The sequence below is a fragment of the Eulemur rufifrons genome, chromosome 17 (assembly GCF_041146395.1).
Source record: "Eulemur rufifrons isolate Redbay chromosome 17, OSU_ERuf_1, whole genome shotgun sequence".
Lineage (NCBI taxonomy): Eukaryota > Metazoa > Chordata > Mammalia > Primates > Lemuridae > Eulemur > Eulemur rufifrons.
The window spans coordinates 83896270-83912559 of NC_090999.1; positions in this window are offsets into that span (position 1 = coordinate 83896270).

Here is a 16290-nt window from a genome sequence, read left to right on the forward strand (position 1 = left end):
CATTAGCCGAATAAAAGCAGCTCTGCTGGTATAAATTTTTTTAAGATAAGTTCACCTTTCTCAAGGAGCAAATGAAAAGGGCAAAGCATGACAATTTCTCATTTTATAATGGGAAATTTATTCAAGACTTTTTTTCCTCATTTATCACTGAAGACACATTACAATTAAATGCCTTCATTTGCACATAAGTAGCCTACAAACCTTTTTTTAAATTCCCAAGGTATTTACGGTGTGTTTCGCTCTATTTTACGTTTCATTTTTACTCTCTTCACCTATTAAGCAGTCTGACTCAGAGCCTGCATTGAGAGTGGCAGTAACCACACAAGGGCTGGTGAAGAATGATTTTCATTAAGTTCTGCACAGGTAAGCAAAATCAAAAGAGAGAATAAAAGTTATCAAAAGAAATCTATGCATCCCAACTCTCTAATAATCCATCTGCTGATTAATTAAATAATCGTTTTTATGACGATGTTGACAGAAAATCGGAAACTAAAAATTATGAAAAAGAGTTCTATTTCTAACCAATCTATTATATCTTTGGTAGAAAACAACATGTTCATTTTCCTCAGAACTGAAAAATCCTGTCACCTAAATAGCTTGGAAGCCTAAGTACACATGCCCCATGACATTAAATGCCTTCTACTTTCATTTACATGGATATGGTTAGCTTTGCTCCTGGAATTAAAGGAAATTTTTCATTATTTTTTTCATTATCTTAATAACCATTATCTTTGTACTTGCCACTTAGAGGCCTAGAGAAGACTTATTTCTTTTTAGATTCATTTCAATTTATAGCATAAATATTTCAATTTTACCATTTAGTTTCTCGAGTCAAATTAGGTATACCAATTACGATGCAATATGGGAACTCAGAAATGTGGGTTCTAGTGCAGGTATCTTTAACCCTGAATAAGACTAATAACTTTTTTGGGTTCCCATATTCTGAAGAGTTCTATATAAATATGGGTATTGTTATCATTACTATATATTTATCTATAAAGTTAATGAGTTGAAGTAAATGATTTGTGAGGTTATTTCAATCCAAAATCTATGTCAATTTACTCAAGTATAAATAGTACTCTTTCCATTATTTGAATTAATTCCAAACATGAACATGCACAAGAACAAATACCTTATACAAATCACTAAATAGACAATATATTTCATATCACAGAGAATAGTCTGAATATTAATATTCAATGTGAGTGCAGAATCTGATTTGAATTCCTTCTTGATTATGAGAAGATGAAGGTTATTTCCATAGGTCATTAGGAAGGTAATTTTCCCTAGATTTTCAATAAGGGCACGGATTTTACCTATGGTTTGACCTACAGGTCAACTCTCTGAAGGTAATGAATATAAAAATTGATTTTCAAAAAGAAAATCTTTAAATTCTTAATTGTACAAAGTTAAGTTTTTCCTACTGTTTTTTTCTATTTTTTTTTTCAGTGAAACCTGGCACCATTTGAACAGTGGCAAACTTTTTAAAATTATAAAAGCTTTTTTTTAAGGAAACTCAAGTTATATAGAAAAATGGTAACCAAACGTATGTGAGACTGACTATACATATGCCACAAAAATTTGCAATCAAATGTCCCCAGAATCTTTTCCAAAGTTCATGGATCTATTAAGGGGTCAGTGATATTAAAAAGGAAAATTCTTGTAGAGAAAGAACTTTAGAGCCTTGTCTATATTCTCCTTCTCTATGAAGAATAGGAGGAAAATGCACCATCCATCCTTGACACTAAGATAAGTTATAAAGGCTTCATGGGAACTATTTAGAGATCTTGGTCTGTGTTTTCTGAAATTTGGAGGGTTATGAGCACTAATGTCTGACTCCCATCTGAGAAACTAAAGTAGTGAAGAATTTACATCTGATTCTCAAACAAGAAAATCTAGAGAGTGAGACATGAGGTCATCAATGTCTTTAATGATGTAGCAAAGAGTAGGTGATTTGTGTTGGGATCCATTTGCTACCGCATTCGGGATCAGCTCTGAGTTATTCTGAGGACGGTGTGTGAGTTTCCCATGGGGGAAATGAAGAACATAGGAAAAGTAGGAAAGCAAAAGACCTTAGCAGAAACCACCTAGATATCTACTGTCAAATACCAAGAGCTGAAGAAATTAGCCAACACATAACACCAGAAATCAAATATAACTCCAGCCTTCTAGTCAAGTGCCCTGCAAGAAACCTCTAAAGAACCTATGAAAATACCTCAGGAGAGAGTCAGGTTTAATTTTTCATCACATCACAATCAGGAACTTCAACTTTAACTACCTTTGAAAACAAATTCAGGGCTTCATTAATATCTTAGGGGCAAAGAAATGAGATTATCCCACTGAACAAAGTTTAAATACATGGAAAATAAAATTATATTTTGACTGTTTATGAGTACTGCATGTCCAGGGCCCTGCCCACTCACCCAGTTCTCAATTCTCCTCTCAGTACACTTCCAGAAAAACTCCACTTCCAACCACAGATGATTTAAAACCATATTGTATAACATAACTGCAAAGACAGATATTCTAAACATCCAAAGTTAACCAAATACATCCTTATTTAATAACTATGTAAAATGTCACTGACAAAGAACTTTTAGTCAAAGTATAATAAAATTAATAGTTAAATTTAAAGGTATGTTTGTTCTGAGAGTCTGAAGCCAAAAATTTTCCCAAGGCTTAAAAATATGGTATGAGAAAATACCCTCCAAATCAGTACATTTATCTCCAGCAAACTATGATCAAAGAAAAAACTTCTTGCAAGACAAGGATTCTGTCTCTTTGATGGGATAGAAGGCAAAGAACATGGATTTGTGGTAAGGAGATATATACTGTACCCAAGAAAGGGGGAAAAGCGTAAAGACTTCAGACCAGAGACAAAACAAAATAAAAACCAGAAAAAATCAGAAGTTATTCAAGATAGAGAATGGTTTGTAGGGTCTAAGTAATGGAATTTTCTTTACTAGTCACAATTATGATGTATTTCATTCCATTTGAATAAGCTAAGGAACCATGAGAAATAGGAGCCTAAGATATTTCAAGAACAAGAAAGAATCTATACAGAAGACACCATAAACCCCAGTTCTGATTTATCCTTGGTCTCCTCATACATTTTTAAGAACACATTTCAGAAGTATTTGAAATTGGTGAGAAATTAAGGTTATATAATGTTTAATTGCATATATATTTTTAAATTTTTCCTCAGAAAGCATCTGTTACACAGATTGTTGATATTGTATTCAAATTAGAGAAATTAAATCAATGAAATAATAAATGGGCTTTTCACACTTGACTTCACACTCAATAAGAGGTAAGTAATATATTTTAATTGATTTCAAACAAAAAGTTTAAAGTATTTTTGTACAAAATGAGTTATTCTGTATTAAAGCAAATTATTGAGATGCATTATTTTTTTCTACTTAAATATAATCATAAGCAATTTCTATATTTTTATGAAAAACAATTATAAATGGCATGAAAAAGAGGAAAATAAAGAGAAAAAAGAAAAAAAATCACATCCATATGGTTTTGTGATTTGTTTGAAAACAAATTCATTAAAAATAATAGTCATTTAATGCTTTGAGTAAAACAACATATAATACAATTAAGAAGAGATTAAGGTTCAAAATCTTATAATAAAAGAATTAGAGGTCAAAGTTACACAAATTACTTATATGTGAACTTAGACTTTGGATGCTATCTATTTTGTAAGCTTAATAAAGATAAAGTGAAGACTAGCACCTAGTGCAATGTCAACTGCATAAATGTTACCAAAAACAGGTCTCAAAATTGAGTTATCCCATTTACTAGATAAACTGCCACATGGAATACACACACACACACACACACACACAAAGGTGCATATGGATGTATACACACATACAGACACACACTAAAGAGAGACTGTCCAAGAACGGTATCTGTATTTATTTAGGGAAGGGGTTTCTTCAGTATTCTCATATTTCAGGTTCAGCAGGAGTCACTTCTTCATTTAATGTTGCCCTATATTTATTTTAATTCCATATGAATTTGAAGGAAGCAATATCCATGTGGCTTCAATTCATTCACACTTATCTTAATCAAAATAGATTCTTCTAGATACCTAAAAGGTGTAAGAAACTGATATAATAGTTTCTTAGATGTAAAAAACTGAAAAATTTCACTGTTACTTGCACAATTGAAAATTATGCAATTTGATATAAGAAAGCAAATTTGAAGCTCAAAAGATGTAGACTCAGGTCTAAAGTGAACAATAAGACAGTTCAAACAGAACATGTATTTCCTAGGGTACTATTGCATTTAAAGAATTTATTCTCTATTAGGCTGACCAAGGATAATGTACATTTTTAAAATGTTGAAACAGATATTAAGACTATAGATTTAATGGCTTGCCAAAGATGTTACAACCTAGCTGGTAAATAACATGCATTTTAAATTGGTAAAATATTTGGGTAGGATGCACACTGATGAGCTTGCAGCCCCTGTGGAGACATTGCAATCTGTTGTGCAACACTGAGTTGGTATTTGCAAGGGAGTTTTTTCCTCCGTTTTAAAAAATGTTAATTTTATAAATCCGAAGAGCCCTGAATCCAAACACTAAGTACATAAAATAATGATGCTGTTTACAACTTTTAGCCATGAATTTCTAAATAAAATTCAAATGCATCTGCTTTCTAAAGAATATGAAGGTGTTTCCATTATTTTATGCTTATTAAGTTGCAATAGCAATCATCAAATGCTACAGGGAAGTAGCATAACTGACTATGCTAAGTCATTAAGTCATTATTTCTGCTACAGAATATGTTTAAGACAAACTTTCTTGCCACAAATTCAATCCATCATTCAGAATATGTGCACTCTGAGGTCACAAACTGGTAGCCTATATGCCAAATTTATTCCCAGAAATAATTTTTATGGCTTCTATGGCACAACAAAATAGTTGATTACTTGCCAACATTTTAAAATTAGGATATTTTGCAAAAAAAATTTAGATTTTCAAATTTATTGGAAAATATGGAAGTCTGGCAATATGTGGGCTTATATTATTTTAGGACAATAAGCAGCAGAAGCTGAGAGTGACTCCCCTTTTACAAGATTATTCACTCTCCAGCATACATAGTCACCACCATTCCCTATTGTCTTGCAATTATAAAAGTGAATATCAGTTACTATGTATTACAAAGCTTTGGCATTATCTTTTTTACCTTAGAACCTTCTTGCTTCACTAATTTATATTACTACCTACTTCCTATGAGGGGTATTTAAGACTTTGTTTTATCTATTCAATTTCTTCCCATAAAATCTACACAACCCTCTATGACCACTTAATGTTTTTATTGCTCATTCATGCAATCTTTAACATTGGCGGACCTTCATTATCATATATCTTATAACATGTATTTTCTCTTTCCTCAATGGACTGCAAGCATCAGGAAAAGTGGAATTATGCCTTATCAGGCATTTGTATCCCTAACTTTTGAAGTTTGCTCAAAATATATTTGATTCTTAATCAATGTTTTGGGGATAGTATCATTGGTGATGCTGTTAGTAGGCATACTTGAAATCTGCTTCAGTCATTCTCTCTACTAATTTTCCCATAGGTTTGAGGTGACAAGAATGTCAATACTCCATAGAAATATGGGGACATCAGAAAAGGGACAAGTCAGGTGGAGTAACACTCATTTGAGAATATAAAATATACTTAAACTACACAGAACATTACAGTATTTAAAATAACTAGACTCTTCAAATGTATAAAATGAAATGAATGCTCTATGACCTTAAACATTTACATAGAAAACCTCATCAATTAGATTTCCACAACTTGCCATGTCCAGAATTACTGGTATTAGACTTGCCCTCCACTCTAAATAGCTATATAAATGACAACTATATGAAATAAATGTGTTAAGGCACTAAATAGCACGCAGTATAGGATTATGATACTTGGGGGAAAAGAAGACACAAAGTGGATCCCCACAAGCATTCTGGTCCTCTGTAAAGGAGCACTTTTTACCATATAATAGAGTGGAAGAGCCTAAATAGACCATTGATTCTCTGACCTACGGAAACAGAAATCAGAGATTATGATCTGGGTGTGGGGTGGGTGCCCAATCCACTAGAAGGCTATGGAAGTGAGATAACACATTCACCACACATCTGGCTGACCACTAAGCTATGCATGAGGGTGGGGGACTCCAGAGAAGTCTCGATAAAGTGAAAGCCGGGGGAGTCTTGACAAATTACAGAAGCATCCAATATGTTCCTCAACTTACACACAGCCTGGATGGCAGAAAGGAAAAGCATTATGAATTCAAGATGTCTGAGCATATAAAACCTCTGACTACTAAACCACACAGATGCAAGGGATATTAAATATATCTAGGGAGGCATGAAAAAAAATGAGTAGAGATATCAGTGGCTATACACCATTATGGGGAGAGAAATTCTGTCATTTAAGTAAAAGCAAGTTAATAAAAACAAAACAAAGAAATACTTTCACAAAAATAACAACAGAATCTGGAGTTGCTACAACATACTGTTGACAATGGCAAGTTTTCAACCTAAAAGTAATAAATGTGATCTATACAAATAGGCAGGAAACAAAGTCATAAATAGAAACTTGTCTCTGGTTCCTCAGCTCAGTGAATCCACTTTGGATAAACTCAGATGTTGAATTTAGCGAACAGAATTTAAAGCAGCTAATCTAAGTATGTTAAAAGAACATGCTATCATTGAGCCAACAAATAGGAGATCTAACAGAAAAATCCCATATACAAAATAAAATTTCAAGAGTTTAAAAGTAAAATAACTGAAGTGAAAGTTTCACTAGATGAGTTCAGCGGCAGATTTGAGATGGCAGAAAAAAATTGGAAACTCAACTAGAAACCATTAGAATTATTCTATCCCAAAACAATGGAAGAATATTGAAAGTAACAAGAAGAAAAGCACTAAATCTCACATAGAGAGGAATAATAATATGATTAATAGTTAACCTCTCATCAAAAATGAAGGACAAAAGGCAATGAATAATATATTTAATGTTGTAGAAGAAAACTATCAATCAAGACTTATATATTCAGTGACATTATACTTCAAAAACAAAACTGAAAACATTAATAAAAATCTCTCTCTATATATTTTATGTATCTATATTTTTCTTTTCTTATGTTCTTTAATAATCATATAACTGCTTACAGAACAAAACTATATGTATTGTCAGGCTCATATATATATAGGTGAAATAGGTAATTGAGCTATATTGTTGTACAACTGATATATTTTACTGGAATTAAATAAGTATTAATTTGTGGTAGATAGTGGTAATTTAAACATGTAAATTATAATCTTTAGAGCAACCACTAAAATCAGTAAAAATTGTTAAATATTAATAAAACAATTAAAATGGTATGCTAATAAAATTTTAAATTTTAGTTAATTTTTGGTTTTAATAGAATTATTTAAAAGGAAAATTGAAAAATAGTAGATATGAGACAAATAGAAAAAAATTTGTCACATGGCAGAAACAATCACAAGAGCAAACAGACAGAATGGGAGAAAATATTCACATGCTACACATCCGATAAAGGGCTGATAACTAAAATCTATATAGAACTCAGGAAAATCAGCAAGAAAAAAATCAAACAACCCCATTAAAAAGTGGGCAAAGGACATGAACAGAAACATTGCAAAAGAAGACAGACTAATGGCCAAGAAACATATGAAAAAATGGTCAACATCTCTAATCATCAGGGAAATGCAAATCAAAACCACAATGAGATATCATTTATCCCCAGGGAAAATGGCTTTTATCAAAACAGTTCCCAAACAACAAATGTTGGTGCGGATGCAGAAAGACGGGAACACTCATACACTGCTACAGGCACTGCAAATTGGTACAACCTCTGTGGAAAGCAATATGGAGATACCTCAAAGAGCTACAAGTAGAATTACCATTTGATCCAGCAATCCCATTACTGAGAATCTACCCAAAGGAAAAAAAGACATTCTATAAAAAAGACATCTGCACTAGAATGCTTATAGCAGCACAATTCACAATTGCAAAGATGTGGAAACAACTCAAGTGTCCATCAAAATATGAGTGAATTATTAAATGTGGTATATGTATACAATGGAGTATTACTCAGCCACAACAAACAATGGTGATCTAGTACCTATTATATTATCCTGGATATAACTGGTGCCCATTCTACTAAGTAAAATATCAGAAGAATGGAAAAACAAGCACCAGATGTACTCACCATCAAATTGGTATTAACTGATCAATACCTATGTGCACACTTAGCAGTAAGATTTATTGGGTGTGGGGCAGGTGGGAAGGGGGAGAGGGAGATGGATATATTTACACCTACTGGGTGCGGTGTAGACCATCTGGGGGATTGACATACTTGAAACTCTGACTGGGATGGGGCAAAGGCAATATATGTAACCTAAACATTTGTACCCCCATAATATACTGAAATAAAAAAAATTAAAAAATAAATAAACCAAAACTTTGGTATTACAAAAATACTGTAAGTTATTTTACTAATTGAAGCGAAATGATAAACTCAAAAAAAACATTTTTGAGGCACAAATAACAAAGTATTAATAACCTTAATATATAAGGAAATCAAAAAATATTACAGAAAAAAATTAACAATCCCAATAAAAACTGTAAAAAGATGATGCACAATTCTCAATAGAAAAAAAGTCCACTAAATACATAAAAAGAGATTCATCCCAAGAATAGTCAAAATAAAATAAAAATATAACTAACAATGAAATAGTTATTATATATATTATTATTCACACTTTTGGGTTTTTTTTAAGACGCTCATTTAAATGGGTGGGCATCCTGTTTGTCAGGGTTCTTGAAGGAAGAAGACAACATATTGAAACTGAGTAATTGAAGGAAATGTAATAAAGAGACCATTTACAAAAAGTATGTGTAGGGTTTAGGAATAGTAACAAAAAAAAAATTCCTATAACAGCAATGGTGGAAGCCATTGCCACAAGAACACTGGTAGGAACAAGGGGAGTGAGAAGTTACCGAAATCCCTCAGGGAAGGGGAGAGTGGTGTGATAAAGGCCATCTTGAAGATATTGCAGCCTTTATTTCACAGCCATTGGCAATCCAGCACAGAGAAAGAAAAGGGACCAAATACTGCCATCTCAACTTTCTTCCTTCCACTGACTTTCAGGGGGTGCTTTCTTTTGATTGAACTTCACTAGCAGACAGGAGAAGGGAGGTCCACACAGGCCAGACTTCTAGGGCACAAAGTGGCATGGAACACAGTAGGAAGTAGACATAGATGGACAAACATCAAGTAACCTGCACAGGCACAATCCTGAAGATAGAGTTGATGTAATTTTCAAAGTCTTTCATAAGTAATTTGACAGTGCACATTAAGCACCTCCAAAATATAATTCCCTTTGGCTTAGTATTTCTATTTCTAGGAATTTATCTTAAGAAAATATTTAAAATGTGTACAAAAATCTGTATACAATTATGCTTATTGAAGACTTATTTATTATAAAATATTTGAAGTGATATTTCAACATTAAATATGTGTGAAAAATATCATTAAATAAGCAAGCTTGTAAAAAAAATCTAATGACATGGAAAACTGCTTATAAGAATTGTAAATTTAAAAAGCAGGAAACAAAATTGTGTATACAGTATACTAGCACCCTGTGGGCAGGAGTTTTGACAGTTGACTCCTATATTTTCATTAAGAGCAATGCCTAGCAATATATATGCTATGTATAAATATATATGCATAACATAAAATTAAAGAACATAGGTCAAAATGTTAACAGGATCTCTCTCTGGATGGTAGAATTGAGGGTGATGTTTAATTGTAACTTTATACTACTTTACACTCTTACTTTTTAAATGCTTTTCTTTTATGATAAAAAGAAATAATAAAACCTTTTTCTAATTTTTGAGGCATCATTATAGGAACCCTATAAAATCCTACAGGATTCTGGTAGGTCTGAGTTGTTTAATCCCAATGAGGTCAGTCCCTGTCAGTGGGAAATCCCCTAGGAAAGTCTAGAGATGAAGAAGACTAAAATCTCAGGAAAAATAATAAAAAAATTCACTCATACTTCTACCAGCATTGGGAGCAACTGTAAGATTCTCACTCTTTTGATAATTATAATTCCACATGTTTCCAGGAGCTATACTGAGTCATCTTATTTGATGATGGGATTTTTAGCCTTGAGTCTCTTTTCTGTAAAAAGTATAAAATAGTTCACAATGAGGAGAGTGAACTACCTTTTAGAGCAGTTAAAGATTGTTAATGAAACCATTATAAACACTTTCAAGGATTAAGGTTAGGAACTCAAAAGAGTCGTAAAAACCTAGTACAAATTCTTCATTTTACAGATTTGGAAAATGAAGTTTAGAAGCATTCAGCAATTTTCCCCATTATCATGGTACAGCTAAGACAAGAAACTCATCCTGCTGAGTCCTGGTCTAGTGTTTTCATGTTTTTGGTATATAAAAATCAGTTTTAATGTGTTCAAATCCCCAACCATGTCAACCTGTAATAGAGAAAAAAACTAAGATAAATTGATTATTTAGAATTAATTTGCTCTATGCATGTGTTCTAATTTAAATTAATTGGTATATATATTTAGATTGCCAGTTTCAAACTGTGCTTGGGAGTTGGTTTCCTCAAAGATACCTGAGGGGTCAAGAGGGAGGTATATCAATCTAAGTCCAACCAGGAAACAAAAACCCTACATGATTTAAACAGAATAATTTTAATATAACAAATTATTAAGGTATAAGAAGGAGTAACTACATGATATAAAGAGAAATTTAACAAGGCACTGTATGTCTGAGACAGAGAATCCAAGGAAGGGCAAACTTGTAAAGGAAATGCTCTCTCCAAGGTTGAGTTTCAGATCTCATCAGAGAAGGCATGGTTGCAGCCCAATGACTGGCAGTGAAGTGCACTGAGGTGGTGGTAGGAGAATGGGAAGACACCGGTCAAAGGGTACAAATTAGAATGGAGTTTCAATTAGACTCGAGGATTAAGTTTGGGAGATATATAGTACAACATGGTTAGCAAAGTAAGTAATATGTATTACATACTTGAAAATTGCTGAGAGAGTATATTTTAATTGTTCTTACCACAAAAATATAAGTATATGAGGTGATGGATATGTTAAGTAGCTTGATATAATCATTCCACAATGTATACATACATCAAAACATCACTTGTATGCCATAAATATATACAATTTTATTAGACAATTAAATAGGAATAAATTTTAAAAAGCAAATTAAACACATTAAATATACAAATATACGCATTTACTTAACTAAAATTTTAAGGTTATCAAATGTTATTTAAAAGTTATATGATTTATATATATAACTTTTTAAAATTTGTAAATAGAACCCCAAAACTTGTAAGTTGAGCTTTGAAGCTTAAGAAAAATTAGGTTTTTGAAAATTATAATTAACAGTTGAATTTTAATTTTAATAAACAAATTAAATCTCAAAAAAGAAATAATTTTTTAAAATATTGGCTCATACTATATATGATTGTCCTTAAAGTTATTATCTTAATTTTATTGTAACTTAACAGAATAAAGCATCTGAAGTGAAATGAAAAAAGATGAAATGACAAAAGTGCTAACATTTTGATAAAATATTCAATTTTATCTTTCATACCTGAAATTCAATAAACACAATCACAAGTTGAACTAACACAATTCTACCCTCAAAATTGGGTTATTTTTTTTTCTTGTTTTACCATTATAGACATCTTTAGATTTATAATATTTCTTATAGTGAAGAAATTGGTAACCACCATTCTACTCTGTTTCTATGTGTCTGGCATTCTTAGATTCTACATATAATTGAGAGCATACAGTATTTGTCTTTCTGTGCCTGGCTTATTTCACAGCATGATGTAGTCCATGTTTATCCATGTTGTCACAAACGACAAAATTTTCCTCTTTTTTAAGGCTGAATATTATTCCATTATGTATATGTATCACATTTTCTTTATCCATTCTTTTTTTTTTTTTTTTTTTTTTGAGACAGAGTCTCACTCTGTTGCCCGGGCTAGAGTGAGTGCCGTGGCTTCAGCCTACCTCACAGCAACCTCAAACTCCTGGGCTCAAGCGATCCTCCTGCTTCAGCCTCCCGAATAGCTGGGACTACAGGCATGCACCACCATGCCCGGCTAATTTTTTGTATATATATATTTTAGTTGTCCATGTAATTTCTTTCTATTTTTAGTAGAGACGGGGTCTCACTCTTGCTCAGGCTGGTATCCATTCATTTTTTAATGGACACTTAGGTTGTTGACTATTGTGAATTATGCTGCGATGAATATGAGAGCTCAGATATCTCTCTGTGATCCTGTTTTCAATTCCTCTGGATACATGCCCAGAAGTGGGACTGCTGGGTCATATGACAGTTCCACTTTTAATTCTTTTAAGGAACTTTCATATCATTTTTCATAACGGTTGCACTAATTTACATTCTCACCAACAGTATACAAGAGTTCTCTTTCCTCCACATACTGATGAACGTTTACCTGATTTTTTTTTTTTATAATAACCATTCTAACAGTTGTGGGGTGATATCTCCTTGTGACTTTAATTTGCATTTCCCTAATAATTAGTGATGTTGAGCACTTTTTCATATGCTTCTTAGCCATTTGTATGTTTTAGTTAAAGAAATATCTATTCCAGTCCTTTGCCCATTTTTTAATTAATAATCAAGTCATTGTTTTTGTACTATTGAGTTGTTTGAGTTTCTTATATATTTTAGATATTAACCCTTTGTCAGATGTATGGTTTGCAAATATTTTCTCCTTTCCTGTGGGTTAAATTTTATTTCTATTTGTCTTTCTATCCTTGTGTTTTTATAGAGAAATATCTGAATTCTGGGATGTCAAATATTAATTATAGTTATACCTGCGTAGTGAAAATGGGTGGTAGATTCTATGTTTTATAATTTTTCTGCTTTGTCTGAATAATTTTATAAAAATAATAAAATTATTAATTATAAAAATCATTTAATCATCTATTTTGAACATTTATTTAAACTGAAGAAACACATTCAGGTGACAATATTTTACTTCATGTTTCATAACTATACGAAACTATAAGAGTTATGAAATTTTACACCTACTATTGAAAAATGAATAAGAATGGGAAATACTAATATTGGAAGTTCATCATCAAAATTTAGTATTATCAATAGTCTTAATATCATACTATTTTGAACATATTTTTCAAGGCAAGTATAAATTTTATTTTGACTACTTTATGAAAAAGTAGATAAACATTAGAGAACTATTTTTAATATTGTTGAAAAGAAAGTAAATCATACATGGATTAAAAGCAAAGGAATATTCCTAAAACACTAGCAGAAAAATTCCCACATGTATCAGTATTTCATGTGATTTTTGCCTTCGTTAATTCTAATACATAAAATACTCATTGCATTTGCCTGGTTAATATTTACCCCTCAATTATCACTGCAGCCACCATGTCTTCCAAAAAGGCCTCTTGAAATCCCTGCATTGGTCCAAGTGGTTGTGCCTCTACGTCACTCTGTTTATATCCCTGTGAGATTAATTACCCCCATTATTTTAGAAATTGTTAGGCTAGGATTCTCAAAGCGTCTTCCCCAGGCCAGCAGTGTCAGCATCACCTGGGAACTTGTTGGAAGTCATGTTCTCAAGCTCCACCTCAGACATACTAAATCATGATTTTTGTGGGTGGGACTCAGCAGTCTGTGTTTTAAGAAGGCTTCTGGGTCATTCTCACATATGCTAGTCTGAGAGCACTGATCTACTGTTTTCCTAATGGAAGATAAGCTCTGTAAGGACAGGAATTTTATCATTCATTTTTGTATCCCTGAATCCTAATATCATGCCTGGCACACAGTACATGTTCCTTGAGGGCTCGTGCTACTATAACAGCCCACAAACAATGAAAATAATAGCCAAACTTTACAGTATCCTCATTGTGTTTCAGGCATTGTACTAAGAATCTCAAATGTTCTTATTTACTTAATACAATATTTTGATGGGATATAAAGTCTCCATTATTACATATTAAAAAAATAAGGCACAGAAAAATTAGGAAACTTTCAAAAGATACACAATTAGCAAATAGCAGAACCAAGGTAAGAGCTCAGTCTATATTCAGAGCCCATCCCTTAACCATGAAATTATATAGACTCACAAGTGGACATATTCAGAATAATTATTTGAGATAACTTTTCCTCCTCAAGTATTTGTGTTTATCTGTGCCCTTTGTCTTACATATTAGTAAATTTATGACATTTTGGCCCTACAGAGAATATTTTATATGCAGACTTCCACTGATGACAGATGAAGCTCTTAAATTCCTGTACCTTTGAACTACCTTAAACAATTAAATGGGCATGTATTTACTCATAGTCATTTTAGAGATCTGAAAAATTTCCTAGCAAAGATTTAGTTCTACTTTCTGACTTACTACAAAACACTTTTTGAGTTTTGGGCTCACACCAAAATCCTACAGATGCTGATAATTTGTTCAAATATTTTGACTTGGTTATTAATCACTGTGAGATAAATTAAAACTCAAATAAACAGTGTGACAAAGCCAATGTGTCCCATATCAGATCCTTTAACAGGTATTGGTCAGATAAAGTAAATATAAGTGTGTTTTATAAATGGCACTAATTAAAAGTTAAGCTGTTAGTTACAAATTTATAACAATATTTAAGAAAAAAGACCATAAATTATCAAAGTTAAAAATGGCCATTTTCATAATGTCAGTTCACCTTTATATACACATGAATATAACAGAGCATTTTGCTGCAGTAAAATTAGAACAAAAAGTTCTCAGGTTGCTTAAGAACTGTGTTTTGATCATTTCTACTGAATTTTCCTCGGAGCCATGCCTAATACTTGAGTTCTACCCAGGCTGAAAGATCTAAATGTAAAATTGTGTCAATTTATTTTCATTTTGAAAACATTGCCATTACCCCAATTCTTTAAAATGACAAAATCCCAACAGATTAAACAATTTAATATCTATTGCTAGAACATCTCAGAGCACAACAAAGATTTAGTTGAGTAATTCAAATTACTACAAGGCAAATTATCATTTTTATCTTCATTATGTGAGCTGACTATAGCACTTCTTAATTCCATCATTCCTTTTTGGTGTTCTGGCAAAACAGCCAGCCTGCAGGTGCTATGACTGTGGCTCCTGGAATTCTGCCTGATCTCCATCTTTGCAAGTCAACATTGCAGGCAGAAAACAGATTAGATTATGCTGATGCTGACCGTGGAAACACTGCTCAGTCCAGTAATCTTATAATGATACAAAAAGTCTATCAACAGCAGCCTGGCAGCCTTCTAACTGAGGGTCAGTTTGAAGCAAGTTTGAATCCATCACATCTTAAGGTGTTGGCCATGTAAAGAAATTAGTCAAGGGGAAAAAAGGGTGGAAAAAAAATTAAAAGCAATGAAAATTGTCAAAAATATAAGGAAGAAGAAAGTGGTCAAAAGGTACATAGAGATTGTTTTCCTTACTTTAGCTAGTATATACTAGCTGAATACTTAAAAAGGATAAAGCCCTTTAGAGACCTATTCCATGTTTGTCTTCATTAGTTGTCAAAGGAAGAATTGTGGAAATACGGAAAAAAAAATGATTCTTCAATTGATTTCTATGGCAACATATGGCAATATTCTATGCATGAAGAGAAGTCACTCTATTCTGATTTTTTGACAGGCTTACTCTGATGTTTATATATCATCTGTCAGAGGGTATGGAGATAGAAACACAGGATCTGCACTGAATCACTCAAAGAATGAGTATATAAGTCAGCATCTGTTAATTATATGCTTGTGTTTCCTACTAGGCTTCTCATTACTCTGAAGGGAAACTAGCCCTTAGAGATAACTCTTTGGATATTGTCTGTGGTTCACTGGCAGATAATGGGTAGTCACAGATGAGGCAGAGCAGCTGAAACTGAAAAAGGACTGATCACATTTTGAGGTAGTTACTTTGGGTAAAAATAGTCAAGGCAGTAAATAAAGGAAAGGGGGAACATTTGAAATTCCAAGTAATTTATCACTTATTTATCTAGCAACTTGTGTAGTAGTTTTCATCTTAAAAAAAATGTTTCAGATATTATGGCACGCAGAATTCTAAGAATCCCCAACCTCTGGCACACACATCCTCTGCAATATTCTCCCCTTGAGTGTGGGCAGGATTTGTAAATACAGTAGGATATCATTTCCCTAATTAGGT